The sequence below is a fragment of the Anser cygnoides genome, chromosome 1 (assembly GCF_040182565.1).
Source record: "Anser cygnoides isolate HZ-2024a breed goose chromosome 1, Taihu_goose_T2T_genome, whole genome shotgun sequence".
NCBI classification, from domain to species: Eukaryota; Metazoa; Chordata; class Aves; order Anseriformes; family Anatidae; genus Anser; species Anser cygnoides.
Window position 1 is genome coordinate 131930737 of NC_089873.1, and position 15237 is coordinate 131945973.

At 42.4% G+C, this 15237-nt stretch overlaps 1 long non-coding RNA gene across 4 annotated transcripts in view; it reads left to right on the forward strand.

Moving 5' to 3' along the window:
* Positions 1-15237, forward strand: part of LOC106042564 (uncharacterized) — a 69367-nt gene that overhangs the window by 40800 nt on the left and 13330 nt on the right. For all 4 annotated transcript variants that reach the window (XR_010826331.1, XR_010826334.1, XR_010826329.1 and 1 more), the window contains one exon: positions 7836-7951. This is a non-coding gene — a long non-coding RNA (uncharacterized lncRNA). The remainder of the gene's footprint in view (positions 1-7835; positions 7952-15237) is intronic.

The window sequence follows — 15237 nt, forward strand, 5'->3', positions numbered from 1 at the left end:
AGGTATATATATTTCCCATTAGGCATAAGGTTCTACATCTCAAAGAGCCTGTATGCTGGTAATAGGACCCAGAGAAAGATTTTTTCTTTCCTCCAGAGTGCACTAGAGCAAAATACTGGTCGTTCCATTTGTACACTGATAGTGACCAAATCAAAGTACCCCTTTTCAAGGCAAAGCATTATTAGCATGACTTACGGTCTTAGTGTGTAGGTTGTGCCTTTATTTCATTAAAACTTCTGGATTCCTACAATGTGTGAGAAATTCATATGCATGCAAATCTGTATCCCGTCAAATCTGATATTACTTTTTTTTTTTTTTTTTTTTTGCAATGCAGGAGTATTGCTTGAGGCTTTGTCTTGTTTCCCCTTCATCACTGTTATGTCAAAGTACTTACCTTGTGCCTTTGATGGGGCTGAAATCTGTCATGTGGGACCCATTTCTTCTTCAGGGGAGATGTTATGTTTTAGTACGGTGATTTGGCTTAGTTAGATAGTTAGTCTGTAGCTATATTTTTTCTGTTCCTACTTTTTAATAATGATATGTGTTTATCTTAGAGAGATCAAGGTCAAAAAGAGCATGCTTTGCTGTGGTCAGTTGTAAGTTCCCGAGGAAGTTCATTCCATCATCTGTGCACCATCCCCAAGAGAGCTGTCCCTATATAAGAAGAGGTGTAACCCTCTAGTACAAAATTCTTTTCTGCTTAAGCAGTGATGTTAGCTGCAGTTCTCACCCCAGAGTTTTAGCTGAGCTTTTGCATTTGCTGAACTTGACCCAATAAGTGCCTTGAAGGTTTCGCCATTTCATAGATAGTCTGTGGGAAGTCGATGGCAAGAGCTGATGCAAGCCTGGTGCAGTCTACCCTGTGTTGCTGAACAGAAAGCTCTCCACTAAGAGCAGCCCCCTGCAATTTATCATTAGTGGATGTCATTTCAACAAGTAGGGCAATTCCAGCAAAACACAATGAAACAGTTTTACAAAACTGCTAAAAAGTAGGTTCATTCATTTTTTTTCTCAAGGCTCAAAATTGCATGAATTGTGTAATGATCTGAGTAATGAACCAGGGCAGGGATCTTACATGGCACTTCTGTGCAGAAACATTAAGACTAGAAGCTGATGGAATGGAAGCTGAGTCAATGCAGTGCCATGTTGGGCTAAAGCTGACCTCAGGAAGAACTGAGTGCCTTGGATGTCTGATTGCCTCCAAGCTGCAGACCAGTATTGTGGAGAACAGAAAGACTGCAACAATGACAAGTCCATGGGAATTAAGAGGCCTTACTTTCAAGGTCATTGTCTTCCACTAGAAGACAGTTGACTCCAAGGTTTTGAGATGAGACAGACATCTGGGCAAAGGGAAGACTATTTGCCACTACGTGACCAAGAATAAAAGAGTAAAGGAGTCACAGTGCACAAGAAAATATGACTTTGCTTCTGTAACCTGTTCAGGAGGCCACTTCCCCCTGAAAGCCAAAGTCCTGTAGTTAGATTACTCCCTGCTTAGCTTTAGAGTTGGATGCTTCAGAGCATGGGTAGAAGCCCAAGCTACAGAAGATCCTTGGCTCGAAATGGAGGCAGTGGTTGAATTAGATGCTTCTGGGAGTTGTTACTTTACATATGTTATCTAAGTCTTTCAGGAGAGGCAGTGAACTGAACTGAGAGCCTACCGTGAAAAATGGAAAATCCTGCTCTCATCTTAATGATCCTGCCACTTCCCTTGCCTTGACCCTGGCCAGACCAACTGTGAGTGGAGAGGAAGCTCACTAGCTCTCTCTTTCCATCCAGGGTAATTCACATAGGCACGTTTATGCTGGGATAATGAACTAGCTTGGTTTACAGAAGCCAACAAGTCCCAAAGCTGGTAAGAAGAATAACCACGTAAGGGCCATGTAGCTGAGAGTGTGGGAGAAGAACTGAGAGAGGATCTGGAGGGTGGGTACATTTACCTGCTTCAGAGCCATTAGATACACTGCACAGTTAAGGAAACCACAACCCAAGACAGACTGTTTCTTGAATGTTTAAGTGAGCACGAAACAGCACTGCAGTCGAAGCAGCTATGTGTTTTCCCTGGCCTTCTATTCTGGCCTCTCCAATGCCCCTCCCTTCTACGTTGATATACTGGTAGTGTTCATGTACCTCAGCTGAAAACTGACTGGACAGCAAAAGGTTATTTTTTTAGTGGGTTATCACAGATAGATAGTAACTAAGGAACAGTAATCACATACACAAAAGATGTACTCCCACTAGGGAAAGAGTCGGCCACATAAGCAGATCCCCAGCACAGTGCTTCAGAAGTGAATGGTGAACACCGTGTATTCAGAGGCAAACAAGCTCTCACCAGTATGAAGCCAATTCATCCTGATGCAGCTTTGTCTGTCCACTGAATACCAGACCAGAGAAGGATTAAAGATGCTCTGTGCGTACCAAGACACTGTAGTTTTCCCTCCAAATAGAAAGCAAGGAGGGGTGAACTGTTGCTTGCTTTAATATACTTGCTGCATTTATTCCCTTTGGGCTGCTTCCAAATACGGAGTAATATGGCTACTGTACTTTGACTTTTCCCATATCTTCTTTTCACGAGTTTGTGCACAATGTTTTTCTCTCAGACTCCAAGAGTACTTATGTCTCTTATAAGGTCTCTGTCCTCCATTCTTTGCTGTCTGTAAGGACACACAAAACACATTTCAGCTCTTTCCTTTTATTTATTTATTTATTTATTTAGTGGTGGTGTTTTTGTTTTATTTCTTTTTTTTATATAATTTGCTTTGTCTTCTTCCATTCATTCTGCATAAATGAGTGGGCTCTGGCGCCTCTGGGAACAGAGACTTGCTATACTGGTACAACAGGTGTAGCACAGCAGGCTCCCTCTGGCACAGGCACATTTTCTGTAAGGTTGCTGGCACCACTGGTGACTCTGGCAAGCACTCCTATTACACATTCCAGGTCTTGCTGCCAATTTACGGCTGTCCTGTGTGCAGCATCACTGTTGCCCCTAGTTGCTGAGCACAAGAGTGGATGCAATATAGCCTGGGGCATGTTTTGGAGTTGGGAATTCCTTGGCTACCGTGGTCTTAGTTGTTTACTGTCTGCTACACACTCCAAGAGAGCAACTGGTATTTAAAACATAGGAAGCCCCCAGAATTTTGAATCTAAACCCCTAGAAGTCTCAACAAAGGTTTACTGGGTTAAGATTATTATTATTATTATTTTTTATTTATTTTTTAATCCTGAGATTTTATCCTTCAGGGCCTTTGAAAGGGTCTTTAAAAAAGAGGGTTTCCATTTCAGTTCCTACGTGGATGTTAATGAAGTTTCATAAAAATACTCATGAGCCACAGCTGCTGATCTTTGTAGACTCTGAGTGTCAGGGCACAGAATCACACTGAAAAAGCTTGGAAACTTTCAACACTTCCAAATCTGAGCTGAGCCTCTTGCTCTGGACTATCTAACAACCCAAACACTGAGCCTTTACCAAAAGATATACTCACTATTTTAGTCTATATCTAAGCACATTCTAGATTACCTCCCTGTAAGTTATATTAAAGCAGTATCTTTCATTTCTGGTTAGTACTAGAACTTAATTACTATACAAAGAATAACATATAGAATTGTCTATTGTCCTTTACTCAGCTGCTTTTAAAATTTCACATTATCAAGTGTGTACATTATCTCTCTTTGTTTCTGTTTGCAAATAGTCTGCAAAGAGCCTGCAATTTGTCTACCTGTTGTTTGAAAACTGTATTCCAATTCTACCTAAGAGAATCCATGTTTGCACTCAGTTGCAACCATTCGTCCCAATTTAGAGTTGATTTGTCTAGGTATGGAGGTCACATTACACTTTTCTTCTCCCCATTGCATAGGCATAACATCTGGAATCAGGTTTCTGCTGTGCATATTATCTGTTCCAAACATAAAATCTTCCTTCTGTGAATATTAAGCAGCATTTGCTTGCAGCTTGGTCCTTTGACAAGCATTCCTGCCAGTGACCTCATTTGCTAGAATTCTGGAGAAAGGTAATACATATGGGATGCTGAACATACAGCTGCAGAACAAGCCACCAACACTTGTGGGAGCTTTTATTTTGAGTTATTTATCTAAATACAATTCTCAGGGATCAGAAAATCACTGTCTGGAAAGTTGTACTATTACCTCATTTAGAAGTGCTGAGAATTCATGGAAGCTTAACTTCTGTATAATTGAAATTATCTTGTCATGAAGGAGCCTTTACAGTTCATTAAAAGTAGACTAACACAGGTTTCTTTCAAATATTTTAGCCTTTTTGTCTTCAGGTGGTCTTTAATAAAAGAAGGAGAGAAATGGGAAAGAAGGAAATCTTTTCCTCAAGGGTACATGCTGTAAATAAGAACTTATGTTGCTTGCACAGGGAAAGGAACTTTATGTGTAGTTGGTGTCACAAAACTGGAGATTCTGGAACACTCAATGTGGCCTTTTTCATTAATTATATTTAACGCATCCAATGTAGTTTTTGGTTTTGTTATATTTATTTTTTTTATGATGTCAAGTAGTGATAACCAGTCGAGTAAAATGTGACCAGCAAGGGAGCAAAGCCTCATTTATTTATTTGCAATGCAACATAGAACAGTAATTAGAAGAGAGGCAAAAAATAATCCAATATATTCAGCCTAGTGGTGTGAGCAGCATATTGAGAAGGCCAGCATGCCGGAGTTCCTCTACCTTTTGATCTTCCAACTATTGCAATGTGGTCTTGCACCTTGCAGTTTGCTATCAGGATGAACACTATCTGCAGTTCAGCTAGAGGTGTAGGTAGTGTAGGAAAGCAGTACAGCCTGCGGATCCATTTGCTTGTACGGGGATGCCAAAGTGCGTGAAATTGGTGTTTTCGAGATTCTGGCTGCTGTTTTGCACTAAATCACAGAGAAAATTGCAAGTGGAAAGGTACAGCCCTCATCCTCCTTACCTCATGGGGCTCCTTTCAGCACCAGCTTCCCCAGCCCATCGCCCTGCATATTTGGTGCCTCTTCCTGGGCAGTGGCTATGGTCCAGCCATAGATGCTCTGGTCTATGTATGTTTGCTCAGCTGGCTTCTCCCTCAGAGAGGTAGAGAGGAGGAGGAGGAGGAGAGGTGCCTTCGTGTGCCCAACCTCTCCACACCTCTGATCATGCCTTTGCACATTGACATTTCCTTCTCCTGGGGCTTGCTTCAACTTATCACAGCTTACACCATGATGTTTTAAAAAGCTAGATCTTGAATGCTGCATGAATTCAATACGGCTATGAGGGAGACTGAAATTATGATGGGACAATATTGTAGGGCCTTTAGAAACTGCAGTGTCTCACCTGCAGCTGTGACACCATGCTCGGTCCTGGGGCAGAAAGGACTGTGCAGAAGAGGAAGAGGAGGACAGGTTTAGAGGTAGAACACAGGAACATTTGCAGTCTGGAAGAAACTCCCCTGAAGAGACACTAGAAAGGCTGAGGTTGCTTTATCACAGAGAAAAAGTCAGAATTAGTACCGTGATGAAAACACAGAAATAGTGAAAGGGTTAGGTATGTTATTCTTGTTTTCATGGATGAGATGGTAAGATCTGAATGATTAATAAAGAATGTGTATTTATTTCTGATTAATAAACACTAAATATATGTTAGGCATATGATGAACCATATAGTACAAGTAAGTGCCTCCAAAATGCCTGAAGAAAGTAGTAATTTTGTGCTTCTGTTATAAACAGTTCTATTACAGAAGGAAGAAGCAATTTTTGTAGAGCACTTAATAATAGTCAGATTCCCAGCCTGAGACACAATCAGTTGCTGAAGTGTTAGGAAGTGCTAAGTCCTTACTTTCTGAAAATAACGTACCTCCCATTTAACATGTGAAAACAGCGGTTACTAAACATTACTACATTACTAAAATTTAGATCAGAAGATTTTATTGAAAGGAAATTTATGTAGCTTACAGAAAGTCTCTATTGTTAAGAGTGGGCAAACATATGGATAACATAAGGACCAGTTTGAACTTGAAACCTGAAACCAAACTTCTAACTGGTTGAAAATGTTTATTTAACTCAGAAAAAAATCTCTGCCTGCATCTCTAATTTCTAGTCCCTATAGGCAACAAAAATATTCAAAATAACACAGGAAAGAAATGATATCATAGATACTCTGATGCAAACAGAATCGTGGACTTATCTCAAGAAAATATGTGTTCTTCTTAAATATAATGTGATCCATCACTTGATGCATGTTAATCTAATCAGTACCTCTGCATACTACAGATACAATCCTCAGTCAAAGTAAAGGAAGCTGTCCAGTGGCCAGTAGAGTTTGCAAAGAAGTTCACTGACAGATTTATTTCATGAAGTTTTGTGACAGATACATGAGCTTTAACTTTTAAGGTCTCGCTATTGGACCCATTTTTAAAGAATATTTTTTGTTTTGCGTGGATCATTTTACATGAAAATAATCAATAGAATGGTTAAAGTCTTCATTCTAGAAGAGATTGAAATACCAAACTATTTTATTACCTCTTATAATCAGAATTTTGCATTTTTCTCACCCCTTGCTCACTGAAGCTCCTTGTCGTTGCGTCAGGAAGATCTGGCAAGCACACAGCTTGCAAGGAGGGACTGCCAGCATAGGCTCAGATGTTTTGCAGGAGCACATGTGCAGTAGGAAGTGGGCCACTTGGACACAAGGATAGTAGCGAGAGCTCTAAGAGCAGGCTTGGCGCACAGCACTGCTTTGTATGGCAGTGTACTCGGCACTGAAATTGGCTAATGAGTATCAATGTGCTCTGGTGCCACACCTCCAAGTAAACATGTAGTTGTGGCTGTGGTCATCAGGGACATGCACTGAAACAAAGCAGCATCATAGCTGCTGGGCTTGTATTAATCTGTTTATCGACTTTCAGGTGTGTGTTGATGCTAATCCATTTTGCCTGTTTGGTGGATGGTATTTACCTAAGCCAACATTTTTGACTACTTAGAACAAAAAGATTTCTAGTTCTGTTACTGAATGTAAGATTTTAGCTGACTATCATGTTCATTGTTTCCCTTTTGTATGTCTTCTCACAGAACAACATGGGCTATGGTCTGATTTGATCTTATTTACAGTGGCCACAATTTACATAATCAGGGATGTGTCTATTGAAGCCAAGGGCATTATAAGAGGATTAGGCTGGGGAAGGTGAGATAAGAAGCAGGCAATGGCAGCCCTATGTTGTTCAGAGCTGTTTTTCTGCCACGAATGAGTATTTAAAGAGCTACAGGAGCAGGAGTGATCCCAAGCTTTTAGAAATACCCGTGAATGGAGTGCAATAAATACACAGGAAATGTGTCTGTAGAAGTAAAGAGACAAAGGGTTTATATTCCCTTTTTGTGGTCATTACTAGGATACCAAGTGGTATAAAAATGACTGTCTTGGGCCTGATTCTGATCTCTCTGGTTATCAATTGAGAGAGCTGCCTGCTGTGAACCTGCTGAGAGATTAGCGTGAGGCTGTTTGTGCACTGATTTCCTAAAATATGTCATTAGTCATAATCATGCTTCAAAACACTGGAGCCATTCTTCTGAGCATTTTTTTATAACAGGTTATCTGCCCACCTGAAATTTAGGGAGTTTTCAGTATTTCCATTTGGTAGATAACAGTTTATGGGTCAATAATATCTTACTGCAATTCATGACCATGTACAGAATGAAGGAACCAAAGGAGGTGACTCCCACATCTTCATACTGATCCTGTGAGAGCTTTCTCTTAACAAAGGCTATTAAGTGTTTTGGTTTTTTTTTTTTCTGCATTAATATATTGTGAGCATGGTATAACCTGTAATATTCACTTGTATAACCTTTTTGGCATATTCTTAGATTTCACAACACGGTTTTGCAGTCATCAGGGAACCCTGTACAGGAGGATGGAGAGCCCAGTTCTGCCAAAGTGCTGGAGACCCTCTGCGCCGTCTCCAAGAAAGAGTGGAGGGCAGGTAACATCACTCTGTGTGCAGAAACAGATGAACCAGAGCAGCTTTTGACAAAGTTTCAGTTCCACAACACAGGGTTTAGCCCAAGACCCTGAATTTTTTATATGCTGAGCTAAGTGATGCTAAGCAGCTTCATGTTGATGTTAGATGGGAAATCCTCATGTAGGCAAGGCCACAGGTGGTGCCCAGTTAAGTATAGTAACTCTTAGCTATGTATGGGCAGAAATACCATTATGTCAGCAGTTATGGTGAGGACTGCACAGGAAGAAATTTTTCTTATAAAATCATCTGATCGTCTTCTCAGGCCCTGCCCTGAAAGGACAGAAATTCCTAGGGCTGCTCTGGGATGTTCCCTCCCTGCACCTATGCAGGCTGAGCCTCTCCCATGTCAGCACCCTCTTGCTCCAGCCTGTGTGTCTGGGCTGCCATCCATCTATCTCGCGTGAATGTCTGCCCCTGGGAAACTCAGGCCACTGGGGAGGCAGCACAGAAGGCAAAGAGGTGCGTGAGGGGTGGTTAGAGGTTCATGCTTTTTGCCTGGTCAGCCGAATGCATCAGTGTGCCCTAAACCTTTAAGGAGTGAAAGGGATGCTTCAGCAGTTTCCACTACCGGAAACGTGGATGTCATTTTCTCTGTGCCATAAAATATTCTCCTTTCCCACAGGCAGTAGGGGGAAACCAGATCGCCTCTGGGCTCAATTGAAATGCTTTATATTTGCTGTTGATTATTTTTTCTGCTAATATTCTTTAGCTTTCATCAATTTCTAATTGATTTCTGGTATGGAAAGCCATGCATGTGCAGCTGTGAATTTAAGGGCGTTGAAATCCAAATGAAATCCAATTTGATGGGCATAATCACAGAAAAATAATATATGCAGAGTTAGTATGCTTTTTTTCCAAATGACTTCCTTCTTCATTAGTGCTCCTGGGAAGGAGAAGAGGAATACAGTTTTAAAGCATGAGGAAATGCCAGGCAGTCAGAGGGAATGCATGTTGATCAGGCTGCAGTTCTGTGACATGGTTCCTAATGAGCAGAAATCAACATCCATTACTTCAGCTTGCCAGATCAATCCCCACTCTTCTGCTTGCTCTCTAACCACTCCTTCAAAAGCATTTATAAACTCCAGGCTGCTGGAGACTCACAGGCTTCACACGACCACAAAAGCATATACGCAAACACATATGCATAAAGAGACACAAAATGATAACTGTTCCCCTCTGTCATTTAATGCTTGTAATTTAGAAGAGATTATTCATGTTGGTTTTGCTTTGACAGAAGAGCAGTGGATTTTTCTGAAATGTACTTTCCCAGTTCAGAAGGTTAAGAACAATTCTGTGTCTGGAGGGCTAAAAAAAAACAGAGAACAAGAAAGAGAGAGGGGAAAAAAGAAAAAAGAAAATCTCCATCCATGTCTGGATTTCACAGGGACGGTTCCAGCAGCCTCATTCCTCCCTCCTTCCCTTCCTCCCTTCTTGCTTCCCCCACCCCTTTGTGTGCTAGAGTTACAATCCAAGGGCTTGGAGACATTTCAAAGGAGCGTCACTAATGAAGACCACATGTGCGCTGCTCCTCTTGAGTTCAGAACAAAGCTGAACTGTAAGAGCCTTCTCTCTGCTGGGGGAAAAGCAGGTCTGCCCCCCTCCCCAGTTACCCACCCACAGGTTATGAATGAGGCTCGCCCAGGTAACTGCCACTTGGTATCACAGCAGTTTGAGGAGGAAATCAATCATCTTTCCAACAGAAAGCTGTAAGGCGGTGAGCATGTGCTTCCTTTGCCAAAACATCGGTGGCAGCACCGAAACACCCCCACATTCAGCAGCACTGCAGCTCTTGGCCCTTGTTCATGCACAGCAGCAGCACATTCGCTGTAGGATTTCTTTGTTTGCTTTTGGGACACTTCCTCTGCATTGTCTCTGGAGCTGCATTAAGGCAGGTTTGTACAAGGAGGTGGGACACAGCAGGGCCTGGTTTCTGAGCTACATCAACTGAGGAGGATGCTGGAGCACGTCATTTCCCATCTCTGTTCACAACTAATCACACTTCAGGAAAGACTCACCAAATAATAGATAGTGGATCCAGTGGGGAAACAAAAAAAAAAAAAAAGAGGAAAAAAAAAAAGGAAATCGTCACCTGTAAGTTTTCAATTTCACATCCATTTAGTACTCCCTTTCCAACAGTGTTTGCAACTCAATGTCAGTGGCTGTCCAGCTCAGGCAGGGGTCACGTAGGGGTGAGGCAAGTGGTTGAGGGCTCACTCTGCGAGAACATTAGCAAGGAGCTAAACAAATGCAGTTTGCAGTTTGCAAGCTTCTCTTGCAAGGAGCTCCCAGCGCCCTCATTCCCTGGCTGTGGTTAACAGCAATACTGCGGGGTAGTGGAAGATGGAAAGGGTGGTTCAGCCCTACCTCTTCTCAGCTCCTTCTTCTGGAAGAAGTTGGGACATTGGTGGGAAGTGTGACGGATTTTGGTGTCCCTAGACAAGCAAGTTGGTGTCCCTTGGACTTCCATGATATCAGAGAATGGGACATGTTACTGAGCTACTGGAATGTCTTCCTTCTCAGGTGGCATTCCTGCAGATGGGAGGGGGATAATCGTCAAGCATTCACTCATGGACACCCAAAAAGGGCTGGGGAGTATGCTGAGGAGAAAGGCAGGGTCAACTGTGTGAGGGGACCAGACAACTGAGGGGCTTAGAAACATGGCATATATATTTTAGATTGGTTTCCTAGCAAGAATTAGTCTGATGCAGTCTTGCTTTGTATGTGCAGGCGTGCTTCATGCTCAAATCCATTGGTCAATTTCAGCTAGCAGAAATAACCCACAGCTATTGATTTTCTACAACTTTCATTAAAGTATGCCATGGAAAACCTTTTCTTAACTCTGTTGCTCACAAAATTTCTGACATAAAGAGAAGGCAGCAGCAGCAGATAAGGATATGTTAGGCCACAAAGAAGATGCCCAGAAGATACCTACCTACCTACACCCTTACACATTCATGGTGGGGCTCTAGGTGACTGGTCTTAGAGCAAGAAGAAGACAACCATGGGTCCAGCCACAGTGGCAGCCCTCATGGACATGGCCCTACTGCTCTCCTAGACAGCTGAGCACTATGATGAAATAAACAAATATGAAGAACAAATAAAATAAGCAATAAATATGAACAACATCAAAGGCGATGTGCAGTTGTGGTTGCTGCTAAAGCTGCACCTATTTTCTGACAGGAAGCTCTTCCGGTAGAGCTGCCTTTCAGAGCCATTTCTGGTTTCCAACAGTATAGGCATTTGTTTCTATAACAAAAGTATTTCTGTGGATGAAGCTGAGTATTAAAAATAAATGGGAAGAGGGAAGTAGATTCTATAGAAGGGTAACTGCAGAGGAAGAGAAGTGACCTCTGTGTGTGGGTTATTAAGAAAAAAAATAGTGGAAGCATTTGAAAGATCATAGGACTTTTTATATAATCACTTCTAAGTAGGGGATTAAACCATGGTATATATATAGAAGAAGACATAGTCTGAGGATGGTTGTTTGTTCGTAAGTGATCTAGGGTTAACAAAGCATTCCAAGGTTTTATGAAAGCAGTTTTAAACAAATAAACATTATCCTGCAGTATTTACAAGCTAAGCACTTCAACATTATCTCCATGCATGAGAACCTGAGAGGAAAATTTATTGAAACCCCATGATAAACTGCTTTGTTTAATTGCCGAACCTCATGGCAGCAGAGAAATGCAGATACAACAAATACTGAAAAAAAATGTCAAATCTGAAAGTGCTAATGCATTTCATCACCCAAAGTGCAGTTTGTTAATCAATGTGGAGCACCTAAAATATTTCTGCCCCAGGAGTTCGCCTTTAAAGTGATATCTGGAGGGTTTTTTCTTGAATAATATCAGAATGAGTGAGGTTTCTTTTTCCAACATGAGGTGACATTATCAGTGCTGAAGGAGGGATTTCTGTAGCCCTCAGGAGGTTCTTTGAAGCCTCCTGGGCTGCAGTCTGTTCACCAAATAAGCATCCCAAACACTACTGCTGCTTCTGGATTCCTCTTCTCCCCACCAGCTTTTTTTTTTTTTTTTTTTTAACCCCTGAGTATTTTGTCTGCCTTCCAAACACATCATGAGGTCCACAGATCTAAACCAGCTGTGGTTTCATTCAGTGCTGATAAAATTAGACTGAGCAAAGCAGGGCCGTGTTCCTGGGGAAAGGAGAAGACAGCTCTGGGCTCTTTTCATGAACAGGAGAGCAACGGGGAGCTCCCCTGGAGTCCTTCCTACCTGGCCAAAAAGGGATGGTCCAGCCTCCATGACCACTTCACTCTGAGTGCACGAGTGCTGCCACATAGCCCAGCCCACCAGACGCAGACCTCTTTGCTGGTTTTTCTCACTCTGAGTTCATTACCACCATCTCCACGAGGAAATTCTTCCTAATGTCCAATCTAACATCCTTCTCCCCTCCTCTTCCCCCACCCCTCTCACGACTTGACACTGTTTCCTTGCATCCTCTCACTTGTCTTCTGAGAAAAGAGACTGACACCCTTCTTGCTGCAACCTCCTTCTAGTAAAAGGAGTTTTGTTCCAAATTCCAAATGGCTTTTTGAATATTTTCATTTCATAACAGATGTTGCCCTCACTGCTAAACTCCCCCTCACCTCTAATGCTGACCTCATTCACCTGGTCTCCACAGCCAGCTGAGGCTGGGGCAATGTCACCTCTGTGAAGCCAACCCCAGGCACAACTGTGTTGGCTGCCAAATGATCTGGGCACCAAGCCCCAAAAGCATAATCCCAACATGATTACCATCTGTGCCCCACCTTCTCTGGGACATTTTATATAGAGGAATGGACAAGACACTGACAGACTTCACATTTTGTTGGGCTGATGTCAAAATTAACCTTCTTTCCAAAGAATGTTGTGGACAAATTAGCAGTGATGCTCTGGGTGTTGGCAACCTCTCTCCCTTTGCATACGTCATGAGCATTGCTCTGCACAGGTGCAGATGCCAGTGTAATGCACATAGTTAAATGCATTTCCCACACCCACAGTAGATTCAAGCATAGATACAGGTGTGGCAGTAGCTTGTTTGAAATTATCTATCTGTTTGCAAAGGGGGAGAGCTAATTGCATAAAACACCCAAGAACAGTATCCTTTCATTTTGCTCCTGCAAGAGGATTGTGCAGGATCTGTGAAGTGATAAAGCATTTCACATCTTTAAAGGCAAATGTTCTCACAGCAGTATCAGCTGTGGAAGCAGCCTGGTTGATTTGTACAGCAGTAAGGTTTTCTTTAAGTGAAGATTAGCGCTGAAGCTGCAGTATTTGTTTTATAGCATCATAACCCATTTTTCAGGAAATTCTCCCCATCTCTTGCCTCATAAACTGTCAATAGCGTTCCTCTATCTCTTTAAAACATGGTACTGACTCAGTATGTTTGGAGACAAAAAGCTATTTTGACTTACAGGTTCAATTCCTGTTGACTGAAAAGGGAAGAAGAAAATGCAGAGCCTGAGAATGAAAACATGTCTTATTCCAGAAGCAAATGTCATTAAGGAACGGATGGCATTTGTTCACAAACTTTTAAAAATATTTTTCCCAGCTAAGGCTTAGCTCTGCATGTATTTTCTAGCACATGCTTCCATAAAGAGAAATGAATCTGTATGCACTCTTTGTTTCAGCAGCTCTATGAAGCAGCTTTCTTCTTGGCTGGGATCTCAGAGGGGAGCCTGAGCAAGGCTTGTATGTCCTACTATCCTCAACAAGACACCTACAGGATCTCTGTCATCAAAGCAAGTGTAACTATCACTTCATCACCCATTTAGCCAAAAGGGCAAAACAGTTATGCTTTCAGGGATGCTAATTTATTTATGTATTTATTTATCTGTTTATTTATTCATTTATTTTCCCACCAAGCTATTCACAGTTCAGATTTGATGACTTCAAAATTTCCCACATCACAGCTCTGTGTAAATATCATGGAAAATGTGAAGGGGAAAGTGCTGCTCAGATACAACAGGGAAACCGTTAGTGGTCATCACTCTGGGGCAGACCAGGGTAATGCTAATAAAACAGGAAACTCTGAGAAAGAGGCTGACAAATGAGTTGGATATATCAAGACATCTCTCCTCCCATCATCACACTGTTTCAGCATTTCAGTTCTGGAGATATTTCTGCTGAAGGTCATAGGAGCACAGGGCTGGGAAAAGTTATCTGGTTCTCCTCTCAATCCATCATGTCTTTCCTGTGTCCGGGTCTCTCATGGAGGACAGCATGTAACAGAAAATAGAAAGCCCCACATTCTCCCATCCAAGAGGAGGCTTTCTTAGTGAGGGACTGCCCACCCAAGCCTGTCTGTTCCCAATGCCCTGCAGTGGCAGTCACTTGTCACTCTTCCGCAAGAGCCCTCTCTGTGCAGATTTCCATCTCACGCCTGTGTGTGCCAGAAATGCTTCACAGTGTGACTGCTCCTTCCTACCTCCTCAGCAGCAAAACTCATCTCCAGGGAGACGGGAGTTTCATGCGTGACACTTTCGCTGTCTTCCAGCAGCCTTTGGGCAGTGATTACCAAGGATATCTAATGCCCTCTCTGATGCAAGTACGCTCATTGCCTTTCCACCCTCTAACGCTGAGTTTGTTAAGGAATTCAGCTCTTCATGCTTCATCTCCACGAACATGGAAAATTAAGAGTTTTGATCAAACAAGGGTTTTGAAGCCGTAGGCCACACCCTGTGCTTGGAATGGTCTTTTAAGCCTGAAAAAGTGCATATTGAGGTAGTCACCTTGAACAGAAACCGCACCATGCATTTTTCATCTCGGTTGGTGCTGATTTTACTTGAAATACTAAATTGCACACAGGGGGAGGGGGGAGCTGTCAGGCCAGCTTCCCGGCAGAAGTGAGCAGGTGCTGGAGGGGTTGCCAGGTGAAGACCAAACCTACCAAAAGTGCCAGAGAGGGACCCTCCCAATAAGCAGGGGCTGCGTAAGGTGGGCTGGGGAGGCAGAAGCCAAAGGAGGACAGGTCTGGCTGTGCTCACAGCAGCATCAGAGCAGCCTGGTGTGATTGAGGGGAGCCCTGGAAAAGCAGCCATGTTTTAAATGATCTGAGGCTCACTCCTAACAAGTATTAAGAGATTTCCTACAAGCACTGGAGCTGATCTGGGGATTTCTTTAGCAGCTGCTTATTTAAGAATCAGCCATTGTCTTTTCTTAATCTGAATTCAGATCAAGCCAGCTAGTAATGTTTCTGCTACCATCATTAAATGTCTTATTTTTAATTCCTTTGCAGCAAGGTGACAT